Genomic DNA, 26,242 nt, shown 5'->3' with positions numbered 1-26,242 from the left:
TGTGGGACTTTTATGCCTGTGGACTTGAGAAGCTACAAACGACCCTCTTCACCCATGATGAGAAGGAGGACCCACCCTTCCCCTAAGAGTCCTCACCACCTTTCCCATCCCTACCCAGGAAAATAAACTGAATTACAGAAAAAACAAAAAAGAAAGCATCTTTCAGGTTTTCACAAGTGGTCCCCCAAACCATAGATATAATCCACACAGTGATTACAGTCCTGAGTACAGGACTTTAAAGTTTGCCAGAGCAAGAGAGACAATGATCTTTCTCAAAAAGATATACTAATATTCTTTTATACCTGAAAAAAATACTAATTTTTAGAGGGGGGATAAAAGTAAATAAAATTCTCTAATTAAAAAAATTTTTAAATATAGTCAATTTGTCATTTAAAAATATTAGCACCAGACCTCTGGGGTAGGATGGCAGACTGAATACATGTACCTAATTTTGTTCTCTCCCCAAATCCCACTTACAGACAGGAAAGGTTGTTTTTTTTTTTTTTTTAAAGGATGTAAGTCCATAACAATAGAGAAAACAGCAACAAAGTTTTGGAAGCTAAAAAGTAGATGGTGCAGTGGAACTAGGATCAGACCTGAGAAAACGGAATCTCAAGTCTGCAGGGGGAAAGCAAGAACCAACCTGATTGACCCCACACAATTCTCAAAGGTCTCAGTATGGGCAGTACCAGGTGTCTGGACATGGGAGTGAGAGTTGGTGGGTTGAAACAAGGAAGACCAAGGTGGGAACTCTGAGAAGTCACTCATGCTACCAGGCACATGCAGAATCTACTAAACTGCAGAAGTCTGGAGGTTTATTCTCTGGAAAGGTTAAGCCAAGGGCTTTGACAGGGGGTGCCAGGCCCAGCTGAGGGAAATCGAGTCTATATTTACAGAATACTGGAAGCAGAGACCCCCCAGTCCCCCCAACTCAGCTCCCACAACAAAGGCAGCCAGAAACATCCTTCAGCCAGATTGGAAGGCTCCTCTCTAGAGAAAGTAAAACAATTCCAGAAGCACATAAATGTATGAACCTAGGAGAGGGTCCCCAACAACTAGCCTATCCAAACTATCTCATGTAGCTCAAAATTGACAGGACTCGGGAGGGGGAAGGGTAAGCTGTGATGAAGTGAGAGAGTGGCAGGGACATATATGCACTACCAAATGTAAATTAGATAGCTAGTGGGAAGCTGCCGCATAGCACAGGGAGATCACCTCTGTGCTTTGTGACCATGAGAGGGGTGGGATAGGGAGGGTGGGAGACGCAAGAGGGAAGAGATATGGGAACATATGTATATGTATAACTGATTCACTTTGTTGTAAAGGAGAAACTAACACACTATTGTAAAACAGTTATACTCCAATAAAGATGTTAAAAAAAAAAAGTATAAAAGGGATCTACTTTCCAACTTAAAGTCAGTATTAAAATTAATTCTCCCCTCTTTTTCTTTCAAAAGTCTGGAGGCTTCACAAAACATAACTTCACTCTTTCCTATGCTAATGAAGCTAACACCTATCTGGGACTTGGATGTACTCTTTTGAAGAGACAAGGCCCATCTAGATAAATTCATTAAAGAGTTTAAGAATATCTTGAGTAAGCATCTTAATTAAATTAAAACATCTAGAAAAAGATAACACTAGCAATGTGTCTTCTAGCTCACTTGACTTGATTCTTTTAAAGACCTGTAATAAGCTGAAGGCAAGATGTTTCCGTAAGTCATCAGGAATGAGAACTTCTCTTCCTGAAGTTTACAAATGGCTTTTCCTCTTTTATTTTTGTTTCTTTCTGGTTTAGCATAATGCCCTCATAAGCCTTTCCATGGCTTTGAATATCTCAACAGTCATCTTTCAAGTTCTCCTGCTACTATGGGTGAGGGCAGATGAACTTTTGGAAAACATTTGCTTCACACTGTACTTCGTCTTTTCTTCTCTTCATCAAGAATGAACAGGGCTTCCCTGGTGGCGCAGTGGTTGAGAGTCCGCCTGCCGATGCAGGGGACACGGGTTCGTGCACCGGTCCGGGAAGATCCCACGTGCCGCGGAGTGGCTAGGCCCGTGAGCCATGGCCGCTGAGCCTGCGCGTCCGGAGCCTGTGCTCCGCAACGGGAGAGGCCACAACGGTGAGAGGCCCGCGTACCTCAAAAAAAAAAAAAAAAAAAAGAATGAACAGCTACCTTATTTCCTTATGTCATAGGATGAAGACATAATTTGGTCACTATTGGGACTTCTAGTCAATTACTATTCCTTCTGGTGGCACCTCTCTAGTGTCTAGATGTATTGAAACTTGTCTGCACCCCACTGATAAACCTTATGGTCTTTCCTGACAATGATGAAAAGATGAGTCCTGCATAACAAGTCTTACGCTATCATTATAAACAAAGTGAAACTTGTGTCAGCTACAGATTTCTCAGTAGAATGAGTTGCTCTATCCTCCTTGTACAGAACAAGTAGTATCCATAGAGAAAGGAAAAAAACACCCTAAATACCAAAATAGTAAATTTTCACTCTAGTTTGATCCAATAAAGTTGGAGCTATCAACTTTGACTAGGGGTACTAGCAGACATAATATATTCATCGAATTACATCCAGATACATTTCATAGAAAGTCTCTTTACTTTGGTAGTATTATTTTCATTTTTGACCAACTTAACATTCCAAATTTTATAGATTGTACTATCTGCCACAAGGCCAAACTTATCTAGGAGAGAGAATGAGGGGCCAATCATAAAGCTTCATTACGGTCCACAGTTTCCAATGGATTTCTCTACTTCCTGAGTTTTATGCAGTGTCATTAAACTTAAGCTATGGTGTCTGTAACTATTATTATATACTACCACACACAAATAATGAACAAAGCATATATTTATATATCATTGCTGTAACTGGCTGCTGCAAGGACAATATTTTCAAAATTGAATGACAAGGTCTGGAATGTGCTGCAATGATCATGGTGGTGATTCTGGGAATACTCACAGGCTAAGGAGAAAGTACAACTGGACTCCACCAATTTCCTTTATGGCAGGAAAACAGCCTGCTGGTGAGTCAAATAAAAACATTAACTTTAAAATATGGAATACTTCTTGAATGTGTGTATCAGCCTTACACAGGGACCATGCTAGTCTTCTGCTGTCATTCTAATTTTAGTATATTTTCTGTGGAAACAGGTACAATCCAATGAACTTTTACTAAAAATACTAGAAGTGCCTTACCTTTAGTTTCATTCATCCTAAGGCATAGTCCCCAATGGCTGTATTACAAAATTAAGCATCAGTATAATACAGTGTCATGAAAATATATTTTAGTTTTTAATTTAGATTAGACTGGGGAAATCTGGCCGAAGATGTACTGCACAACCTTGGTTATCATATCAATACATACATAGGTCCCTGACATTTTTGTCTAGTTATTTATCTACACTTGCTATTAACCTTTTGTCCCAATATCACAATCTCACCCTTTTCCTTGAACTGGTTACCTTTCTTAGAGGTCATTATAGTAATCTCTTCAAGTATTCTTTCTTTTATGTCATATCTATTGATATATTACCGGCATTCTAGGAATAGATACAAAGCATAGAATGTATAGGACACTCACATTTTACTTCATTAAATTTCACTTAAGATGATCATATAATGTCTATTTTTTTTTTTTTTTTTTTTTTCCCGGTACGCGGGCTTCTCACTGCTGTGGCCTCTCCCGTTGCGGAGCACAGGCTCCGGACGCGCAGGCTCAGCCGCTCCGCGGTATGTGGGATCCTCCCAGACCGGGGCACGAACCCGTATCCCCTGCATCGGCAGGCGGACTCTCAACCACTGCGCCACCAGGGAAGCCCTAATGTCTATTTTTAATCTGCTTATTTCACATGCCAAATTTATTGGCCAAAACAAGCAGTCCCTAGTTTTACTGAACTTAATCAAATAAACCTATAGAGAGCTACTTGAAAATATGTTCCATTTTCTTCAAACTATACTCTAATAAATGTAAGATATCGTATTATTTGTTCAATGAGTGCCACCCAAGTCTATCTACAGGTAACAATACAGTTCAAGAGGGATGCTACAACACTGGATGAAAGACGTGAAATAGAGTAGAAACTTGATTTAAAAATTTTGCTTTTTCAATGATAAAGACCAAAGAGTAATATTATATTCTGATGTAACTCCTTGCCATCTGCTCCATTTTCTGGCAATAACAGAATACTTTAGTATTATACTAGTAATGGTGAAAAACTCCCCTGCAAGCAATTATTGACCAAATTTAATAGTGATTTATCATACTTCAGTATTTGATATCTGGTAAAAAGGGCTACTTCACTAAAGCAAAATTTGGAGTAATACAGGATAGCTGTCTGGCAAGTAAAGGAATGCAGATCTCCCAGAAGCTCAATCAGAGAGAGGGTAGCTTAACTGCAGCACAAGCATCACCTAGTCAAGATGTGAAGAGAAGCAGTCCTACGAATGATAACAACAACAATGTGGAGTCATGTAAGCATAGATATTTTTTAAAGAACTCAATTTTTTAGCCAACACAATATGGGTAAGATACTTTAGAATCCATTTAATGATGGAAGAGAAATATTAGTAGATGGGTTTCACTTTGCCTTTTCAAACACTTACTATTCATGTATACTTGATATAGTACAATGTACCAAGTATCTGGGAAATCATGGTTACTATACCTTAACATGAGAGCAATGAGAATGACAAACTGAAATGGGTGTAACTGTGTATAAACAGCAAAATAAGTGATCAGTAAGTAGAATATTTCCATTTTATCCATTGCTGCTTAATATAGCATCAGTTGACCACCTAAGGCATAAAGTTAAATAATAAATTACCTTATAATTCAATAAGTTAAAGTGCTTCTTTAATATGTATCAACTGACAAAAACTTTAAAACTGGTTACTGAATGTAAGTCATTAAATTATTATCCCAACAACTGCTTCACACATTATGATTCATTAGTTAATTTTGCTGAAATAAAAATAAATGCACAGAGGGAGCCATAAGAAAGTTTGAAAAAGGGAACTTAAAGAGCTAAAATTCTAAACCTTCACTAGGGAGTAGTATCTCAAGAAAGAGAATGATTGCAAAGATTAAAGTGAAGAGATATGGGAAAGTTCCTAGGTTGAAGAGAGACACTGTGGGGGATATTAACAGAGATTTTTGTGAATGTGCTCAATAATGGTTATTACAGGAATGGACACATTGGAGAATCCTGATGTGAAAATTCAGCATGAGAGCTTCTATTACGGCACATAAAGAGCACGTTTAAACCTCTATTTCTTAAATTGCAAGATTAAGGTTAAACTAAAACTGGAACATAAACTTTTAACTTATCTAGTCAATACTAATAATCTCTATTATTTGATAGTTGCTTTATGGTCTATGTGATTATAATTTGATACTCTCATACCAATTTTGAGTGATATAAGAAAAGAATGCACAGAAGAAAATAAACTCCACTGTCACTACTGGAAGTCAGAAATTTACCTTCTGTCACAAAGTCTTTAAAACAATGAAGTATTTTTTTTTTAAAAGATAAAAGTATGTTCTATTTTTATAGCATAATCAACAAAATCATGATAACTAGCTTATTAGTTTTTATTTTTAATCGACTTTTACATCTCTAGGAATCAGCTAATTAAAGCCTGTGCTTGGTTCCTTTGTTACAATTGGCCTTACAATACTAGTGGTTCTTACCCATCATTAGTCTACTCACAATAGTAACATTAACACTAAGATCCAAATAACAGTGCTGTATTTATGACTGCACTTTAGTTTCCACAAAAGCAAAACTCTGAGAAGAGCATGAGTCATTATCCCCAGGGTAAAAAAAAATGTTTCTTTGGTCAGAATATGAAACTTATTACTGAAACTAGTAATTTAGCCTAGAAATTCATTTTCTGAATAAAAGGAACAGAATGTTTCTTTAGAACACTCCAAAACTAGCACAGCTGTCCATCTGTCTGCTTTTACTACTCTCCATATCTGCTGTGTGGTGACAGAAAAACAACCTTTACTCTAGCTATTTTCAATACTGTTCTTTTGTTCTTCTGTCCTGTCAGGATGTCATTTTCCCAGGACAAAATACAGACACATACACACATGTGTTCACTCACACTATTACATCTATTACAAAGTCACTACAATACAGTATACATAGAGAACATTCTAAAAGTGGATATTTCTACAATGGTAAATGTCAAAAAGTTTTCAGGTTCATATGTTATATCTCATGTTAAAATACCTTCAAAATTAAAAAATTAAAATTACAAAGGTAAGGAACTATTAATATTATAAATGATTTAAAGTTTTTCCCCAAAGTTTCCTCAATAAAAAGTCAAAATAATCTGTGATATTTTTCTGGCCTCCTTTAATTGCTTCTTTTGTTGGTATCTCTTACTCTGCTTATTACTCAAATGTGGGGATTTTTCATGACATCACCACTCTCTCAATCTCCAAGGTTAGAACCTTTGGAATTCTCAACTCTTGCATGACGCCACTTCCACCCACTAAACTGCCCTCAAATTCATCTTTTTTTTTTTTTGGACATCTTCTCTATCACTATTAGGCCTTAAAGAGTTCTCACATGGAACGATGACTTGTTTATAATTCAACGAGCATTCATTAAGCAATTGCTTTCTATAAGATGAAATGAAAAGGATTTCTGACAGGTACAGAGGGCACAGCAGGTTAAGTGGGCAGTATAAACTAAGGCAAAAAGCCCTGAAAGCATACACTATTTAATTTTTCCCCTTCCCAATTCATTATCCACAGTGTCCCTAGGAGTGGCTACCTAAAACACACATCTAATTATACTGTTACTCAATTAAAATAATATGATGAATCTCTAGTATCTACAAAATATAGCTCAAACTCAAAGCCTCATGAACCATTACAACAGTGGGCTGCCTTTACTCTCCCCCTCCCCACCCACACTCCAAACTCTAATCCTATTGGATCAATCTTTTCTCTTCAGTCTTCTTTGCATTTGTAAATAGGGTCCATGATCTTTCTTCAATCTCCATTCCTATTCATTGCCATTTCAATCATTCTTTAAGTTCAACCCAAATGCCTTCCCTCTAGTCCCTCACAGTCTCATTAAACTTGACTTTCGGGCTTCCCTGGTGGCGCAGAGGTTGAGAGTCCGCCTGCCCATGCAGGGAACATGGGTTTGTGCCCCGGTCCGGGAGGATCCCACATGTCGCGGAGCGGCTGGGCCCGTGAGCCATGGCCGCTGAGCCTGCGCGTCCGGAGCCTGTGCTCTGCAGCGGGAGAGGCCAGCCACAACAGTGAGAGGCCCGCATACCGCAAAACAAACAAACAAAAAACTTGACTTTCAATTCCAGATGAACTTTAGAATCATTTTGTTAAGTTCAAAAACAGATCAAAGCAAAACTTGGTCATATTTTGATTAAGAACACCTGATTTATGCTGAGATAGAACTGATATTTTTACAAAATAATCTTCCTATTCAAGTATGTATTTCCACATCTATTTTTCAATGCTCCTCAGTAGTTATTTTTAAATTGAATTATAATTAACATATGATGAACTGCTTATATTGTAAATGTTAAGTTTGATGGTTTTTAATAGCTTTTTACACCTGTGTAACCACCACACAAAGATACAGAACATTTCTATTACCCCAAAATGTCCCCTCATGCTCTTTTCCAATTAACTTCTCTCTGTGCCCCAATCACATTTTGATTTCTGTAATTACAGGTTAGTATTTCTGGTTCTTGATTTCATGTAAATCAAATCACACAGTATATACTCTTTTGTATTTGGCTTCTTTTCCTTCATTATTTTTGAGATTTATCCATGTTGTTAATGTATCACTAATCAGGTTCCTTTAAATCACCAAGTAGCATTCCAAAATATACTACAACTTGTTTATCCATTCTCCAGTTGTTGGAGCTATTCCCAGTTTTAGCTATGGACATTCTTATATCAGTTTTTTTTGTTTTTGTTTTAGTGGACATATACTTTTATTTCTCTTTTTTTTTTTTGCAGTGGGCGGGCCTCTCACTGCTGTGGCCTCTCCCATTGCGGAGCACAGGCTCCGGACGCGCAGGCCCAGCGGCCAGGGCTCACGAGCCCAGCCGCTCCGCGACACGTGGGATCCTCCCGGACCGGGGCACGAACCCGTATCCCCTGCACCGGCAGGCGGACTCCCAACCACTGCGCCACCAGGGAAGCCCCCTATTTCTCTTGGTGAATACTTAGGAGTGAAATGCTGGGTTCTACAGAGTATAGACTGACTGCTTATCCTTAAAATGTTCTGCTTGCAAAGCTAGTCCTTGGTTAGTGTCTGGGAATTTGGATGTTGGATACTTGGAGGATTCCCACCCCCTAACTGATAAGAGTGGCTCACTGTACCTGAACTATTCACTGGAAACAATATGGTTTACGTCTAATGCCTGCCTTCCTTCTGAAATTTGGGTATGTGCCGGGTAGAGGTATCAGCCTCTAAAGCTATACTTGTGCAGCACTGAATCTCTAACAAGCTTTCCTGATTGGCTACATTTCACATGTTGTCACAACTCCTTGCTGGGGAAATTAAATGTACCTTGCACGACTATACTGGGAGAGGACGCTTGGAAGCTTGCACCTGGTCTCCCCTGGATTTCTCCCAATGAACCTTTTCCGTTTGCTGATTGAGCTTTGTATCCTTTGCTGTAATAAATCACAGCAATGAGTGTGACTACATGCTGAGTCCTGTGAGTCCTCCTAGCAAACCATCGAGCCTGGTCTTAGTAAACTCCTGACACATAAGGTAAATGTTATGTTTAACTTTATAAGAAACTGTCTACCAGTTCTCCAAAGTGGTTGATCATTTTGTAGTCCCACCAGCAATAAAAGAGAGTTCCAGCTGCCCTACATCCTCATAACTATTTAGTGGCATCAGTTTTTAATTTTAGCTATTCTACTGGGTAGGTAGTGATATCTCTATAAAGTAAAACACTATTGTTTTAATTTGCATTTACTAATGACTAATGATGTTGAAAATCTTTTCATGTGTTATTGACCATTTGTATATCTTCTGTGAAATGTCTATTTGTGTCTTTTACCCATTTTTATTTAGTAGTTGATTTTTTAAAATGTTGATTTCAGGTTCTTTATATATTCTGGAAATAAGTTTTTTTGTCACTTATAAGTACTAAGAATATTTTTTTTCGATTCTGTGGCATGTCTACTCATCTTCCTGTTGTCTTCTGATGAGCAAAAAATGTTAACTTTGATAGTCCTATTTATCTAGTTTTCTTTTATGATTAGTGCTTTTTGTATCCTGTCTAAGAAATTTTTGCCTTCTCAGTAGAATTTTAAAAGATTTCTTTATGTAAGTTCTGTTATGGCTTATTAACAGGTAAGTGTTACAGATAACAGATAACTGTTTGCAGATAAGTGATCTTTTTGTTAATTTTGTGAATGGGTTCTTCTTTTCCATTATATAATTGGTTATTGTTCATATAAAGGAAATCTATGGTTTATTTATATATTAATGCTACAATACCGAGAAGTCACACAGAAAAAGAGAGAAATATGACTAAAAAGTCAAAGATTTTTTGGCAAAAGTACCATAAACCAAATTGTAAGACCATTGGCAAACTGGGAAGATATATTTGCAACATATATGACAAAGGGCTAATATATATATATATATATATATATATATATATATATATATTTTTTTTTTTTTTTTTTGTAATTTACAAATAGCTCAGACAGGGGAAAAAAGAATGGTAAGTCAAGTAAGGAATATTAAATTTAACTGTCTATAAATAAGCAAGCCAATTCTCACAGAACCTCAGAAAGGTTCGGGACCAGGGAGAGGCGGAGTCAAGATGGCAGTGTGGAAAGATGCAGAGTTCACATCTCCCAACTAGGGTGCCTGCTGGATGCTGGTGGGGGACCCCGATGCCTGAGGAGATAGGAAGAACCCCCAAGCAAACCACCCCACGTGGTTTGCGGGATCTTGGTTCACAAGCCAGTGGTCAGGCCGAAGCTCCTGCAGTGAGAGCTCCGAGTCTGAACCACTGGACTAACAGAGAACCTCAGACCCCAGGGAATAGTCCTCGGAGTGAGGTTTCCCGTAAGTCCTCATCTCAGCACCAAGACCCAGCTCTACCCAACAGCCTACGAACTGCAGTGTTGGAAGTCTCAGGCCAAACAACCAGTAAGACAGGAACACAATCCCACTCATAAAAAAAAGGAAAAAAAAATGAGATGGCAAAAAAATATGTCACAGATGAAGGAGCAAGGTAAAAACATACAAGACCAAATAAATGAAGAGGAAATAAGCAATCTACCTGAAAAAAGAATTCAGAGTAAAGAGAGTAAAGATGATCCAGAATCTCAGAAATAGAATGGGGGCACGGATTGAGAAAATAAAAAAAATGTTTAACAAAGATCTAGAAGAACTAAAGAACAAAGAGACAGAGATGAACCATACAATAACTGAAATGAAAAATATACTAGAAGGAATCAATAACATAATTAATGAGGCAGAAGAACGAATAAGTGAGCTGGAAGACAAAATGGTGGAAATAACTGTAGAAGAGCAGAATACAGAAAAAAGAATGAAAAAAATTGAAGACAATCTCAGAGACCTATGGGACAACACTAAACGCACCAACATTCGAATTATAGGGGTCCTGGAAGCAGAAGAGAAAAAGAAGGGGTCTGAGAAAATATTTGAAGAGATTATAGTGGAAAACTTCTCTAACACAGGAAAGGAAAGAGTCACCCAAGTCCAGGAAGCACAGAGTCCCATACAGGATTAACCCTAGGAGAAACACACCAAGACACATATTAATCAAACTAACAAAAATTAAATTCCAAGAAAAAATATTAAAAGCAGCAAGGGAAAAGCAAACAATAACATACAAAGGAATCCCCATAAGGTTATCAGCTGATTTTTCAGCAGAAACTCTGCAGCCCAGAAGGGAGTGGCAGGATATACTTAAAGTGATGAAACAGAAAAACCTACAACCGAGATTACTCTACCTAGCAAGGAGCTCATTCAGATTCGAAGGAGAAATCAAAAGTTTTTCAGACAAACAAAAGTGAAGAGAATTCAGCACCACCAAATCAGCTTTACAACAAATGCTAAAGAAACTTCTCTAGGTAAGAAACACAAGAGAAGAAAAAGACCCACAAAAACAAAACCAAATCAATTAAGAAAATGGTAATAGGAACATATATGTCGATAATAACCTTGAATGTAAATGGATTAAATGCCACAACCAAAAGACACAGGCTGGGGGAATGGATACAAAAACAAGACCCATACATATGCTGTCTACAAGAGACCCACTTCAGACCTAGGGACACATACAGACTGAAATGAAGGGATGGAAAAAGATATTCCATGCAAATGGAAATCAAAAGAGAGCTAGAGTAGCAATAGTCATATCAGATAAAATAGACTTTCAAATAGACTGTTACAAAAGATAAGGAAGAACACTATATAATGATCAAGGGATCAATCCAAGAAGAAGATATAACAATTACAAAGGCTTATGCACCCAACATAGGAGCACGTCAATACATAAGGCAAATGCTAACAACCATGAAAGGGGAAATCGACAGTAACACCATCATAGTAGGAGACTTTAACACCCCACTTACACCAATGGACAGATCAAACAGAAAATAAATAAGGAAACACAAGCTTTAAATGACACAATAGACCAGATAGATTTAATTGATATTTATAGAACATTCCACCTGAAAGTGGCAGAATACACTTTCTTCTCAAGTGCACATGGAACATTCTCCAGGACAGATGACATCTTGGGCCACAAATCAAGCCTCCAAAAATTTAAGAAAATTGGAATTGGATCAAGCATCTTTTCTGACCACAATGTTATGAGATTGGAAATCAATTACAGGAAAAAAAACTGTAAAAAACACAAATACATGGAGGCTAAACAGTGTGCTCCTAAATAACCAAGAGATCACTGAAGAAATCAAAGAAGAAATTAAAAAATACATAGAAACAAATGACAAGGAAAACACAACGGCCCAAAACCTATTGGATGCAGCAAAAGCAGTTCTAAGAGGGAAGTTTACAGCAATCAATCTCACCTCAAGAAACAAGAAAAACCTCAAATAAACAATCTAACCCTACACCTAAAACAACTAGAGAAAGAAGAACAAAGAAAACCCAAAGTCAGTAGAAAGAAAAATATCATAAAGATCAGAGCAGAAATAAATGCAATAGTAATGAAGAAAACAATAGCAAAGGTCAATAAAACTAAAAGCTGTTTTTTTGAGAAGATAAACAAAACTGGTAAACCCTTATTCAGTCTCATCAAGAAAAAAAGGGAGAGGATGCAAATCAATAAAATTAGAAATGAAAAAGGAGAAATCACAACTGACACCGCAGAAATACAAAGGATTACAAGAAACTACCACAAACAACTATATGCCAATAAAATGGACAACCACGAAGAAAAGGACAAATCTTGGAAAGTTACAATTTTCCAAGACTGAACCAGGAAGAAGTAGAAAATATAAACAGATCTATCACAAGTAATGAAATTGAAACTGTAATTTAAAATCTTCCAACAAACAGAAGTCCAGGACCAGATGGCTTCACAGGCGAATTCTACCAACCATTTCGAGAAGAGCTAACACCTATCCTTCTCAAACTCTTCCAAAAAATTGCAGAGGAAGGAACACTCCCAAATTCATTCTATGAAGCCACCATCACCCTGATACCAAAACCAGAAAAAAAATCAAAAAAAAAGAAAATTATAGACCAATATCACTGATGAACATAGATGCAAAATTCCTGAAAAAAATACTAGCAAACAGAATCCAACAGCATATTAAAAGGATCATACACCACGACCAAGTGAAATTTCTCCCAGGGGTGCAAGATTCTTCAGTATACACAAATCAATCAATGTGATACACCACATTAACAAATTAAGGAGTAGAAACCATATATGATTATCTCAATAGACACAGAAAAAGCTTTTGACAAAATTCAACACCATTTATGATAAAAACTCTCCAGAAGGTGGGCATAGAGGGAACCTACCTCAACATAATAAAGGCCAAATGTGACAAACCCACAGCAAACATCATACTCAATGGTGAAAAACTGAAAGCATTTCCACTAAGATCAGGAACAAGACAAGGATGTCCACTCTCGCCACTCTTATTCAACATATTTCTGGAAGTCCTAGCATGGCAATCAGAGAAAAAAAAGAAATAAAAGGAATACAAATTGGAAGAGAAGAAGTAAAACTATCCTGTTTGCAGATGACATGATACTATACATAGAAATTCCTAAAGATGCCACCAGAAAACTACTAGACCTAATCAATGAATTTTGTAAGGTGGCAAGATTCAAAATTAATGCCAGGAATCTCTGGCATTCCTATATACTAACAACAAAAAATCAGAAACAGAAATTAAGGAAACAATCCCATTTACCATTGTAACAAAAAGAATAAAATACCTAGGAATAAACCTACCTAAGGAGGTGAAAGACTTGTACTCAGAAAACTATAAAACACTAATGAAAGAAAGCAAAGATGATATAAACAGGTGAAGAAATATACCATGTTATTGGATTGGAAGAATCAATACTGTGAAAACGACTATACTACCCAAAGCAATCTACAGATTCAATACAATTCCTATCAAGCTACCAATGACATTCTTCACAGAATTAGAACAAAAAATTTTACAGATGATACTATACATAGAAATTCCTAAAGATGCCACCAGAAAACTACTAGACCTAATCAATGAATTTTGTAAGGTGGCAAGATTCAAAATTAATGCCAGGAATCTCTGGCATTCCTATATACTAACAACAAAAAATCAGAAACAGAAATTAAGGAAACAATCCCATTTACCATTGTAACAAAAAGAATAAAATACCTAGGAATAAACCTACCTAAGGAGGTGAAAGACTTGTACTCAGAAAACTATAAAACACTAATGAAAGAAAGCAAAGATGATATAAACAGGTGAAGAAATATACCATGTTATTGGATTGGAAGAATCAATACTGTGAAAACGACTATACTACCCAAAGCAATCTACAGATTCAATACAATTCCTATCAAGCTACCAATGACATTCTTCACAGAATTAGAACAAAAAATTTTACAGTTCATATGGAAACACAAAAGACCCCGAATAGCCAAAGCAATCTTGAGAAAGAAAAACGGAGCTGGAGGAATCAGGCTCCCCAACTTCAAACTATACCACAAAGCTACAGTAATCAAGACAGTATGGTACTGGCACTAAAACAGAAATACAGATCAATGGTATAGGATAGAAAGCCCAGAGATAAACCCACACACATATGGTGACCTAATTTATGACAAAGGAGGCAAGAACATACAATGGAGAAAAGACAGCCTCTTCAATAAGTGGTGCTGGGAAAACTGGACAGCTACATGTAAAAGAATGAAATTAGAAGACTCTCTAACACCATACACAAAAATAAACTAAAAATGGATTAAAGACCTAAATGTCAGACCAGACACTATAAAACTCTTAGAGGAAAAACACTCTTTGACATAAACCACAGCAAGATCTTTTTTGACCCACCTCCTAGAGTACTGGAAATAAAAACAAAAAGAAACAAATGGGACCTAATGAAACTTAAAAGCTTTTGCACAGCAAAGGAAACCATAAACAAGACGAAAAGACAACCCTCAGAATGGGAGAAAATATTTACAAATGAAACAATGGACAAAGGATTAATCTCCAAAATATACAAACAGCTCACGGAGCTCAATATCCAAAAAACAAACAATTCAATTAAAAAATGGGCAGAAGACCTAAATAGACATTTCACTGAGGAAAACATACAGATGGCCAAGAGGCACATGAAAAGATGCTCAACATCACTAATTATTAGAGAAATGCAAATCAAAACTACAATAAGGTTATCACCTCACACTGGTCAGAATGGCCATTATCAAAATATCTACAAACAATAAATGCTGGAAAGCATGTGGGGAAAAGGGAACCCTCCTGCACTGTTGGTGGGAATGTAAATTGATACAGCCACTAAGGAGAACAGTGTGGAGGTTCCTTAAAAAACTAAAAATAGAACTACCATACGACCCAGCAATCCCACTCTTGGGCATATACCCTGTGAAAACCATAATTCAAAAGGAGTCATGTACCACAATGTTCATTGCAGCTCTATTTACAATAGCCAGGTGATGGAAGCAACCTAAGTGTCCATCGACAGAGGAATGGATAAAGAAGATGTGGCACATATATACAATGGAATATTACTCAGCCATAAAAAGAAACAAAACTGAGTTATTTGTAGTGAGGTGGATGGACCTAGAGACTGTCACACAGAGTGAAGTAAGTCAGAAAGAGGAAAACAAGTAACGTATGCTAACACATATATATGGAATTAAAAAAAAAAAAGGTACTGATGAACCTAGTGGCAGGGCAGGAATAAAGACGTAGACATAGATAATGGACTTGAGGACACAGGGTGGGAGGGGGAAGCTGGAGTGAAGTGAGAGTAGCACTGACATATATACACTACTGAATGTAAAATAGTTAGCTAGTGAGAAGCAGCAGCATAGCACAGAGAGCAGCTTGGTGCTTTGTGATGACCTAGAAGGATGGGATAAGGAGGTTGAGAGGGAGGCTCAAGAGGGAGGGGATATGTGCATATACGTATGCATATGGCTGATTCACTTTGCTGTACAACAGAAACTAACACAGTATTGTGAAGCAATTATACTCCAATAAAGATCTATTAAAAAAAGAAAGAAAGAAAGGTTCAGGACAAGGAAATACCTGGAACTATTAGAACTTCAGGTCTCCAACTCCTCTTAGTGTAGTCAATGACTTCCCAATCCTCTGGAAATAAGAAGGCATAGTTTCTGGAAAAACTAAACCCCAAAGTCTTTGGACTTAAATAGACACAGAAATAGCTAAGGGTAAAGTTGTGACTAAAACCAGAGGAGTATTTGAATGTCTAATGAGATTCAAAGCCCCTTTCTTCAGTAAATCTCTAGACCATATAAGCAGCCCCACATAAGAGATGGTAGATTTTTCTCCAGAAAAGAAGTCAAAACTGACTAACATAGAGAAAGATCATGACATTTAAGGATTTCCTATAGCACAGTCCACTAACAGACAAGAGCTCTGCCCTCAAACTCAGAGCTTTTTATCAGCTTTTAATACTTTTTAAATATGAATGACAGCCAAGGATCTTTATGCTTTTGAGGAAGCCTCCAATATTAAAGACAGAGACCAAAACAAAACAGGAGTGCTGAGAAACAAAGAGAATGATGGGACAGAAGAAAATGTCAAAGAAACTAATTAAAATATTCTCAGATAAGAGAAGATATTGCATCATTAACCAGAAGAGGAACCAGTAAGAAAAAAAGAATCAGAGAATAAGAGCTGAAAAAAAAAATTCAATAAAAGTTTAAAGTCAAGGAAATTTTCCAGAAGGCAGAATAAAAAGAAAGTGATGAGTAATAGGGGGGAAAGGTAAAAAACTAGAAAGAGCAATTCAGGAAGTCTAATATCTGACTTGTAGGAATTCCAGAAACAACAATGAAAACAGAAGAGAGAAAATATCAAAAAAGAAAGGCAAGAAAATGTCCAAGAACTGAAGGATGTAAGTCTGCAGAAAGCAAGGACCTACTGAGTGCATAGCACAATAAAGGAAGAGACCCACACCAAGATACAGTGCCATAAAATTTCAGAACACCAGGCCTGAAGGGAAGATAATAATAACTTCTAAGGACACCCCCCACCCCCCAACCCCCCACACAAGCCAAATAAAAGATCAGGAGCCAGAATGGCACTAGATCATGCAATAGCAAAACGGGAAGCCAGAATATATTACAGCAGCAATACTTTAAACATTCTGAGTAAAAATGATTTTCAATCTAGAATTCTACACTCACCAAAAGTATCCACATAACTACAGGAGTAGACTATGACATATTCAGGTATGTAAAATCTCAAACAATTTACCCCTCAGTTATCCCTTTTCAGGAAGCCACTAGAGGGTATGGTCCTGTAAATGAGAGGGTACACCATGAAGGTATGGGACATGGGAAATCAAGCCTCCAACACAGGAAGCAGGGGTAGGGAATTTCCAGGATAAGAGCAAAGAGAAGTCATAAGACAACAGCTGTGAAACAGACCTAGAGGGCAGTGAAGATTAAATCAGAAAAATTGAAGGCTCTAGGAAGGTATCTTAGGAAAATAACCAAACTAATTATCATACAGGTGAAAGTTATTATTACAAAGATGGTTTGAAGCCTCTGGGAAGACAGACTCGGATGCAACCTTAACTAAGCAAAATTTTAAACTGAGGTAATTATTTAATTAAAACAGCAACAACAAAAGTTGTACCAGAAAAGACATAACCATATGCGCTGTTTGCTTCACTGCTGAACAATACTTTTATGGTCATAATAATGAAAACACTAAGTATGGTTAACCAGTAATAATTAAATACATCAGGATGACAAGATAAGGTGAAGGAAGGCATTGAGAGTTAAAATCATGTTATAAGAGGAAATCACTGTATGTTAAATATTGGTGGACCAAGAGATAGGAGTATACATACCCCATTATTATAAGGTGGTAAATAGAAGAAGTAGATAAAATAGTTGAAATGGTTTTTCTGAAGAATGACACGGGACAAGACAGGTTAGGGGGACAGGACAGGAGAAACTGCTGTTTTCAAGACAGGTTAGGGGTAGTAAACTGCTGTTTTTATTAACTTTTCATAGTATTTTAAAAATACATGATTGTATTATTTTTATTTCAGCTTTATTTGAGGTATAACTTAAAATTCAATTCGAGGAGTCTTGGCAAATGTACAAAGTTGTGAAAACTACCACCACAATCAAGTTAAAAACACTTCAATTACTCATCCCGAAAAGTTTTCTTACTTTACAGTCCATCTCCACTCCCACCCCAGGTCCTCGGTAACTACTAACCTGGTTTCCGTCACGATAGCTTTGCTTATTCTAGAGATTTATATAAATGGAATCATACAGTATGGAATCTTTTGTGTCTAGCTTCTTTCGCTTAGTATGATTTTTTTTTTATCATTTATGTTTAGGTCTAGGATCCATTTCGAATAATTTTTTGGGTTTAGTGTGAAAATAGTGTTAAGAATTTTACAAATTCCTCCATATGGATATCTAGTCATCCTAGCACCGTTTTCTGAAAAGATTATTCCTTCCTCCTTGAATTACCTTGGTGTCTTTGTAAGAAATCAATTACATTAAGCATGGTTCTATTTCTAGACTCTCATTTTCTCTCCATCCATCTATATGTCAATCCTTATGCCAATACTGTACTATATGGACTACTGTAGCTTTACAGCGAGTCCAAAAAGTCAGGTAGTGTAAGTTCTCAGATTTCATACTTAAAAAAAATTTTTTTGGGCTGCTTTATGTCCTTGCACTTCCATATAAATTTTGGAACCAGGTTTTCAATTTCTATGAAAGACTGACATGATTTTGATTGAAACTGCATTGACTCTATAGATCAATTTCATAAAAACTGCCATCCTAACAATATTCAGTCTTCCAATTCAAGAACATGATGTTAACTCTCAATTAATTTAGATCTTCTTTAATTTCTGTCAGCAAAAATTTGTAGTGCACAGGTTTTGCATATCTTTTGTTAAATTTATTTCTAAGTAATTACATAAAGCTAATGTGGTTTTGTTTTTTAATTTCATTTTGGATTGTTCGTTACTAGTATATAGGAATATAATTAATCCTTGTTATGTTGTATCCTACAGCCTTGCTAAATTGATGCATTAGTTCTATAATTTTTTTAATGCAGATCCCTTAGAACTTTCTACACACGAGCCAGCTGTGAATAAAACAGTTTTATTTCTTCCTTTCTATTCTGTATGTCCTTTCATTTCTTTTTCTTATTGCATCAGCTAGGACCTCTAGTATAATGTTGAATAAAAGTGGTGAGAGCAACATTCTTGCCTTGTTCTTGATCTTAATTGGAAAAACAAAATCATTCACCATGAGGTATGATTTTAGTGGTATTTTCATAGATATTCTTTATCAAGTTGAAAAAGTTGCCTTCATCCCAGTTTGCTGACTTTATTATGTGTTTATGTTGAATTTTATCAAATACTTTTTCTGCATCCACTGAGATGATAATACAATTTTTCAACTTCATCTTATTAGCATTATGTATTACACTGAATTGATTTTTGGAAGTTAAACCAGTCTTTCATTGTTGGGATAAATCCCACATGGCCATGATGTATTATCCTTTCCATATATTGCTAAATTTAATAAGCTAATATTTTGTTAAGGATTTCTGTGTCTATGTTCATGAGGAATATTCGCTGCTAGTTTTCTTTTCTTGTGATGTCTTTCTTTGGCTTTGGTATCCAGATAATACTGGCCTCATAAAATGAGTTGTGATGTTCTCCTTACACCTGTATTTTCTGAAAATTTGGGTAGGAATTCTATTTTTTCTTTCTTCAGTGTTTGACAGAATTACAAATTATGCCACTGGTCTGAATTTTTTTTGTTGTTGGAAGGTTTTTAATTACTAACTGAATTTCCTTATTCTATATAGGTCTATTTAGATTTTCTATTTCTTCTTTTTTTCTTTTATTTTTTATTTTTTATTTTTTTTTGCGGTACGCGGGCCTCTCACTGTTGTGGCCTCTCCCGTTGCGGAGCACAGGCTCCGGACGCGCAGGCTCAGCGGCCATGGCTCACGGGCCCAGCCTCTCCGCGGCATGTGGGATCTTCCCGGACCGGGGCACGAACCCGTGTCCCCTGCATTGGCAGGCGGACTCTCAACCACTGTGCCACCAGGGAAGCCCAGGAAATTTTTTAAATGAAATTAAAATGCTCAAATTTAATAATCTTCATGTCCAGTGACTATTAAGAAAGGCAATTCTTCAATTTCTCAAATGCTATTATTTACTAATGTATTGTATTTCAGCTTAATTTTGGAGGTTATTATACATTCTTCCTTTCTATAAAATGTTTTGAGACACTGACTGAGGAACTCGGAAATCTTTATAAGATATAACCATTTTTCAAGTGTTTAGTGTATGTCAAAGTGCGGTACCCTAATTTCCATTTTCTTGATTTCAGTTCCAGAAATATTGGCAGAAAAAGTAAAAAGCTGACAGCTGGGTGTAAGGATATTACAAGATGACTCTAATTATCTAAAATGTTTCTTTTAAAAGAACAGTTGCTACTAAATATTTCATTGCTAACATTTGGTTTAAGCCATAGCTAGATGTATTCTATGCCATACTGGATCTGAACTTTGCAGCTGGTCGTTGATTTCCATCAACACATCAAGACTGAAATCTATAGCAAGGCCAAACACAACTAAACTTTGGAAATTGAACTTTAAAAAATACAATGCAAACCCACTTGAATACTTATCTATGTACTATATATGTGTGTATGTATTTATCTATATATATAGTTTTTTATCTTAATTACTGCAGAATAAAATGCTAACTACATAAATGTCAGCTGCATTTAATTAAACAAGTATTTGTGGACACCCCATTAGGTACTATAATATGGTTCCTGAAAGGGATACAAAGCATCACAAAGCAGAGGATAGGAGATTGGACGTAACACTGAGAGACAATAGCTTAATATCCAGTAATCAGTTCTTGCCCTAGAGGAATAGATATTATTTATAAATTGTGACATATAATGAAAAAGTTTATTAAAACACCTTCTCCCCTAAACATGATAAAAGATCAACTAATACATAAGCAGGAAAAAATGCTTAAAAGGTTTTGTGTGTGTGTGTGTGTGTGTGTGTGTGTGTGTGTGTGTGTGTGTGTGTATAATTTTACAGTAACAGTCTGTCTAACTTTCTTGTAAAGACTAAAACCAGAAAAGCAGCCAAATATCTCGGGGGCAAATCTCAAGACTATTGTACTAACAAGCTGGGTAACTGTACGCAAATATTTAACTTTTTAAGACCTCATTTTTCTCACTGAAAAGTGGGACTAATCATTCCACCCCTGCCTTCTTTACTGGACTGTTATTCATATGACAAACATTTATTAAGCAATTATGTGCCAGGCTTATGCTAGAGATACAAGATAAATAAAATGACATCCCTTTGGGACTTCCCTGGTGGTGCAATGGTTAAGAATCTGCCTGCCAATGCACGGAACACGGGTTCGATCCCTGGTCCGGGAAGATCCCACATGCCGCGGAGCAACTTAGCTGGTGTGCTGCAACTACCGAGCCTGAGCTCTAGAGCCCACAAGCCACAACTACTGAGCCTGCGCACAACTACTGAAGCCCATGCGACCTAGAGCCTGTGCGCCACAACTACTGAGCCCACGTACCACAACTACTGAAGCCTGCGTGCCAAGAGCCCGTGCTCCGCAGCAAGAAAATCCACCGCAATGAGAAGCCCATGCACCGCAACAAAGAGTAGCCCCTACTCGCCGCAACTAGAGAAAGCCCACGTGCAGCAATGAAGACCCAATGCAGCCAAAAATAAAAATAAAATGACAACTCTGACCTCAAGATGCTCATAGTCTGAGGAAGACAGACATGTAAATAAATAAGCATAACTTAATATGTGTGTGTTGCAATGAGTAGAGGCTATGGAAGTACAAAGGAGGGAAAGGTCTACTCTTGCCTAGGAGTGTTGAGCCCAGGAATACTTTACACAGAAGCTGAAGAGAGTGTGCCAGGTCAACAAGTTATTGGGTAGAAGCAACCATAGCAAAAGGAGCTCTGAGTAGGAGGAACAGCATGAGCACAAGCACAGGAGTCCAGAAAGGCCTAGGTGACTCTGAGGCAGTTCCAAATGGCTAGATTGCAAGATGTTCATGAGGGACAGTGTAGAAAATGTGTACGAAAAGTGGGATGGTGCCAAATTGTGAGAATTACAGTAAATGAATGAGACTGCACTTTATTTTGAGGTCAGTGTTCCTTAAAATCTTGTCTTGGGATCACATGCAGGAGGCTCAAGTGCAGAAAGGCTTGTTAAAATGCATGTTCCCAGGCCCACAGGTCCACCCAATCAGAATTTCTAGGCTTTGGGTAATTCATATTTTAACAAGTTCCCCCTGGTGATTCTAATACACCTAAAGCTTGAGAAGCAGCAGTGTAGGTCACAAGGAATTACTAAGCTTTAAGCAGATCAATTTTGTATTTTAGGGTGATATTTTGGCAGTGTCAATTTCTCCCCTGCTTTCTTCCATAAAACCTATTTATTATAGCACATATATGAAATTCTGCTGATTATTTACATGTCTGATAATTCTGGCAGCAGTGTGGAAAGTAAAACAGAGAGGAGTAGAAAAGTGAAGAGACTTGTTGGGATACTTCAGTGACACAGGAAAAGACTAAACTAAGGTAGTGACTATGAGAACAGATAGAGATTAAATCAAGAGGCATTTCAAAGAAAAATATCCAAGATTTGGTGATCAGTTGGATTTGATAGGTCAGAGTCCAAGGTTAACAGAAATTTCTAACTTAGGCAAGTAGTGATATTATTAACAGAAAAGGATCACATAAAATAGAACCAGGTTCCTTTTTAGAACACTTCCCACACTCTCCTTAACTTAGATGTGGATTGTATTCATATTTCTTTCAAAGTAAAACTAACTCATGCTTATTATAGAAGTTCATTCACTTAAATGCTGACTGAAATGTCTATTAAGAACCTGGGACTGTGCTCCATATATACTCGAACTACAGTGGTACATGAACGAATGAGGAAAACTAAACAGTGAAAAATGTACCTAAGAGAACTATTATTACCATTTTTCGATGTAGTCTCTTACAGATTTTTAATATGCATATTTTTAGTTTACTTCATTGGTTTATATAGTTGTGCTCATATGATTTTATATCTTGCTTTTTTCACTTCAAAAAATTTCCTCAAATTTTTGTAAATTCTTCATAAACAATAGCCTTCTGACTGCCCATTTCCATGAAAGATATAGCACAGTTTACTTGTATACTTCAGCTGTTTTTAAATTTACATTACTAAGAGACCTTCAAGATGGCGGAGGAGTAAGACCTGGATATCACCTTCCTCCCCACGAATACACCAGAAATACTTCTAGACGTGGAACAACTCCTACAGAACACCTACTGAATGCAGGCAGAAGACCTCAGACTTCTCAAAAGGCAAGAAACTCCCCACATGTACCTAAGAGAACTATTATTACCATTTTTCGATGTAGTCTCTTACAGATTTTTAATATGCATATTTTTAGTTTACTTCATTGGTTTATATAGTTGTGCTCATATGATTTTATATCTTGCTTTTTTCACTTCAAAAAATTTCCTCAAATTTTTGTAAATTCTTCATAAACAATAGCCTTCTGACTGCCCATTTCCATGAAAGATATAGCACAGTTTACTTGTATACTTCAGCTGTTTTTAAATTTACATTACTAAGAGACCTTCAAGATGGCGGAGGAGTAAGACCTGGATATCACCTTCCTCCCCACGAATACACCAGAAATACTTCTAGACGTGGAACAACTCCTACAGAACACCTACTGAATGCAGGCAGAAGACCTCAGACTTCTCAAAAGGCAAGAAACTCCCCACGTACCTGGGTAGGGCAAAAGAAAAAAGGAAAAACAGAGACAAAAGAATATGCATGGGACCTGCACTTCTGGGAGGGAGCCGTGAAGAAGGAAAAGTATCCACACACTAGCAAGCCCACTAGGAAGCCCCTTCACTGGCGGAGACACCAGGTGGCAGGGGGGAAGCTCTGGAGTCACAAAGGAGAGGGCGGCAACAGGGGTGCAGAGGGCAAAGCGGAGAAATTCCCCCACAGAGGATCAGTGCCGACCAGCACTCACCAGCCCGAGAGGCTTGTCTGCTCACCCGCCAGGGCAGGTGGGGGCTGGGAGCTGAGGCTCTGGCTTTGGAGGTCAGATCCAGGGAGAGGACAGGGGTTGGCTGCATGAAAACAGCCTGAAGGGGGCTAGTGAGCTACAGCTAGCCGGGAGGGAGTCCGGGAAAAAGTCTGGACCTAAGAAGCAAGAGACCATTGTTTAGGGGTGCATAAGGAGAGGGGATTCAGAGCACCGCGTAAACGAGCTCCAGAGATGGGCGCGAGCTATGGCTATCAGTGTGGACCCCAGAGACGGGCATGAAACGCTAAGGCTGCTGCTGCAGGCACCAAGAAGCCTGTGTGCAAGCACAGGTCACTATCCACACCTCCCCTCCCGGGAGCCTGTGCGGCCCGCCACTGCCAGGGTCCCATGATCCAGGGACAACTTCCCCGGGAGAACACGTGGCGCGCCTCAGGCTGTTGCAACATCATGCTGGCCTCTGTCGCCGCAGGCGCGCCCCGCATTCCGTACCCTTTGCTCCCCCCTGCCTGAGTGAGCCAGAGCCCCCTAATCAGCTGCTACTTTAACCCCGTCCTGTCTGAGTGGGAACAGACACCCTCAGGCGACCTACATGCAGAGGCGGGGCCAAACCCAAAGTGAACCCCAGGAGCTGTGCAAACAAAGAAGAGAAAGGGAAATCTCTCCCAGCAGCCTCAGGAGCAGCAGATTAAATCTAGACAATCAACTTGATGTACCCTGCATCTGTGGAATACCTGAATAGACAACGAATCATGCCAAAATTGAGGTGGGGAACATTGTGTGACTTTGTTTGTATAGCTTTGCTTTTACCATTTGTCCTTCTGTCTGTCCATTTTCTTGGTAGTTTTTAGCACTCGTTATCATTGGTGGATTTGTTTTTTGGTTTGGTTGCTCTCTTCTTTCTTTTTTATAACTTTCTAATGTTTTTTATTTTTAATAATTTTAAAATTTCTTATCTTAATAACTTTCCTTTCTTTCTTTTCTTCCTTCCTTGCTCCCTGCTTCCTTCATTTTTTTCCTTCTTTCCTTCTTTCTATCTTCCTTTACTTCTGAGCCGTGTGGCTGACACTGTCTTGGTGCTCCGGCCGGGTGTCAGGCCTGTGCTTCTGAGGTGGGAGAGCCGAGTAAAGGACATTGGTCCACCAGAGACCTCCCGGCTACATGTAATATCAAATGGCAAAAGCTCTCCCAGAGATCTCCATTTCAATGTTAAGAGCCAGCTCCACTCAATGACCAGCAAGCACAGTGCTGGACACCCATGCCAAGCAACTAGCAAGAAAGGAACACAACCCCACCCATTAGCAGAGAGGCTGCCTAAAATCATTATAAGGTCACAGACACCCCAAAACACACCACCGGACGTGGTCCTGCCCACCAGAAAGACAAGATCCAGGTTCACCCACCAGAACACAGGAAACAGTCTCCTCCACCAGTAAGGCTACACAACCCACTGAAACACACAGCCTTAGCCACTGGGGCCAGACACAAAAAACAATGGGAATTACGAACCTGCAGGCTGCGAAAAGGAGACCCCAAACACAGGAAGTTAAGCAAAATGAGAAGAAAGAGAAACAGAGCAAATGAAGCAGCAAGGTAAAAACCCACCAGAACAAACAAATGAAGAGGAAATAGACAGTCTACATGAAAAAGAATTCAGAGTAATGATAGTAAAGATGATCCAAAATCGTGAAAACAGACTGAAGAAAAAAGAAGAAAGGTTTAACAAGAACCTAGAAGAACTACACAGCAAACAAACAATGATGAACAACACAAAAAATGAAATTAAAAATTCTCTAGAAGAAATCAATAGCAGAAACCTGAGGCAGAAGAACGGAAGAGTAACCAGGAAGATAAAATAGTGGAAAATAACTACAGCAAAGCAGAATACAGAAAAAAGAATGAAAAGAATTGAGGACAGTCTCAGAGACCTCTGGGGCAACATCAAATGCACCAACATTGGAATTACAGGGGTCCCATAAGAAGAAGAGAAAAAGAAACGGAGTGAGAAAATATTTGAAGAGATTATCGTTGAAAACTTTCCTAAAATGGGAAAGGAAATAGTAAATCAAGTCGAGGAAGCGCAGAGAGTCCCATACAGGATAAATCCAAGGAGAAACATGCCAAGACACATATTAATCAAACTATCAAAAATTAAATACAAAGAAAAAAATACTAAAAACTGCAAGGGAAAACCAGCAAATAACATACAAGGGAATCCCCATAAGATTAACAGCTGATCTTTCAGCAGAAACTCTGAAAGCCAGAAGGGAGTGGCAGGACATATTTAAAGTGATGAAAGTGAAAAACCTACAACCAAGATTACTCTACCCAGCAAAGATCTCATTCAGATTCGACAGATAAATTAAAACCTTTAGAGAC

General features: G+C 37.9%; 1 protein-coding gene and 1 pseudogene across 1 annotated transcript in view; both read right to left on the bottom strand.

Annotated features, from left to right (window-relative positions):
* Nucleotides 1–26,242, bottom strand: part of PIK3CA (phosphatidylinositol-4,5-bisphosphate 3-kinase catalytic subunit alpha) — a 108,337-nt gene that overhangs the window by 43,783 nt on the left and 38,312 nt on the right. The gene's annotated exons all lie outside the window — the stretch shown is intronic.
* Nucleotides 3,063–3,161, bottom strand: LOC112065062 (uncharacterized; annotated as a pseudogene).

The sequence above is a fragment of the Physeter macrocephalus genome, chromosome 1 (genome assembly GCF_002837175.3).
Source record: "Physeter macrocephalus isolate SW-GA chromosome 1, ASM283717v5, whole genome shotgun sequence".
NCBI lineage: Eukaryota > Metazoa > Chordata > Mammalia > Artiodactyla > Physeteridae > Physeter > Physeter macrocephalus.
The sequence above is the reverse complement of the archived record's forward strand: the minus strand, read 5'-3'. Positions and strand labels throughout refer to the sequence as shown.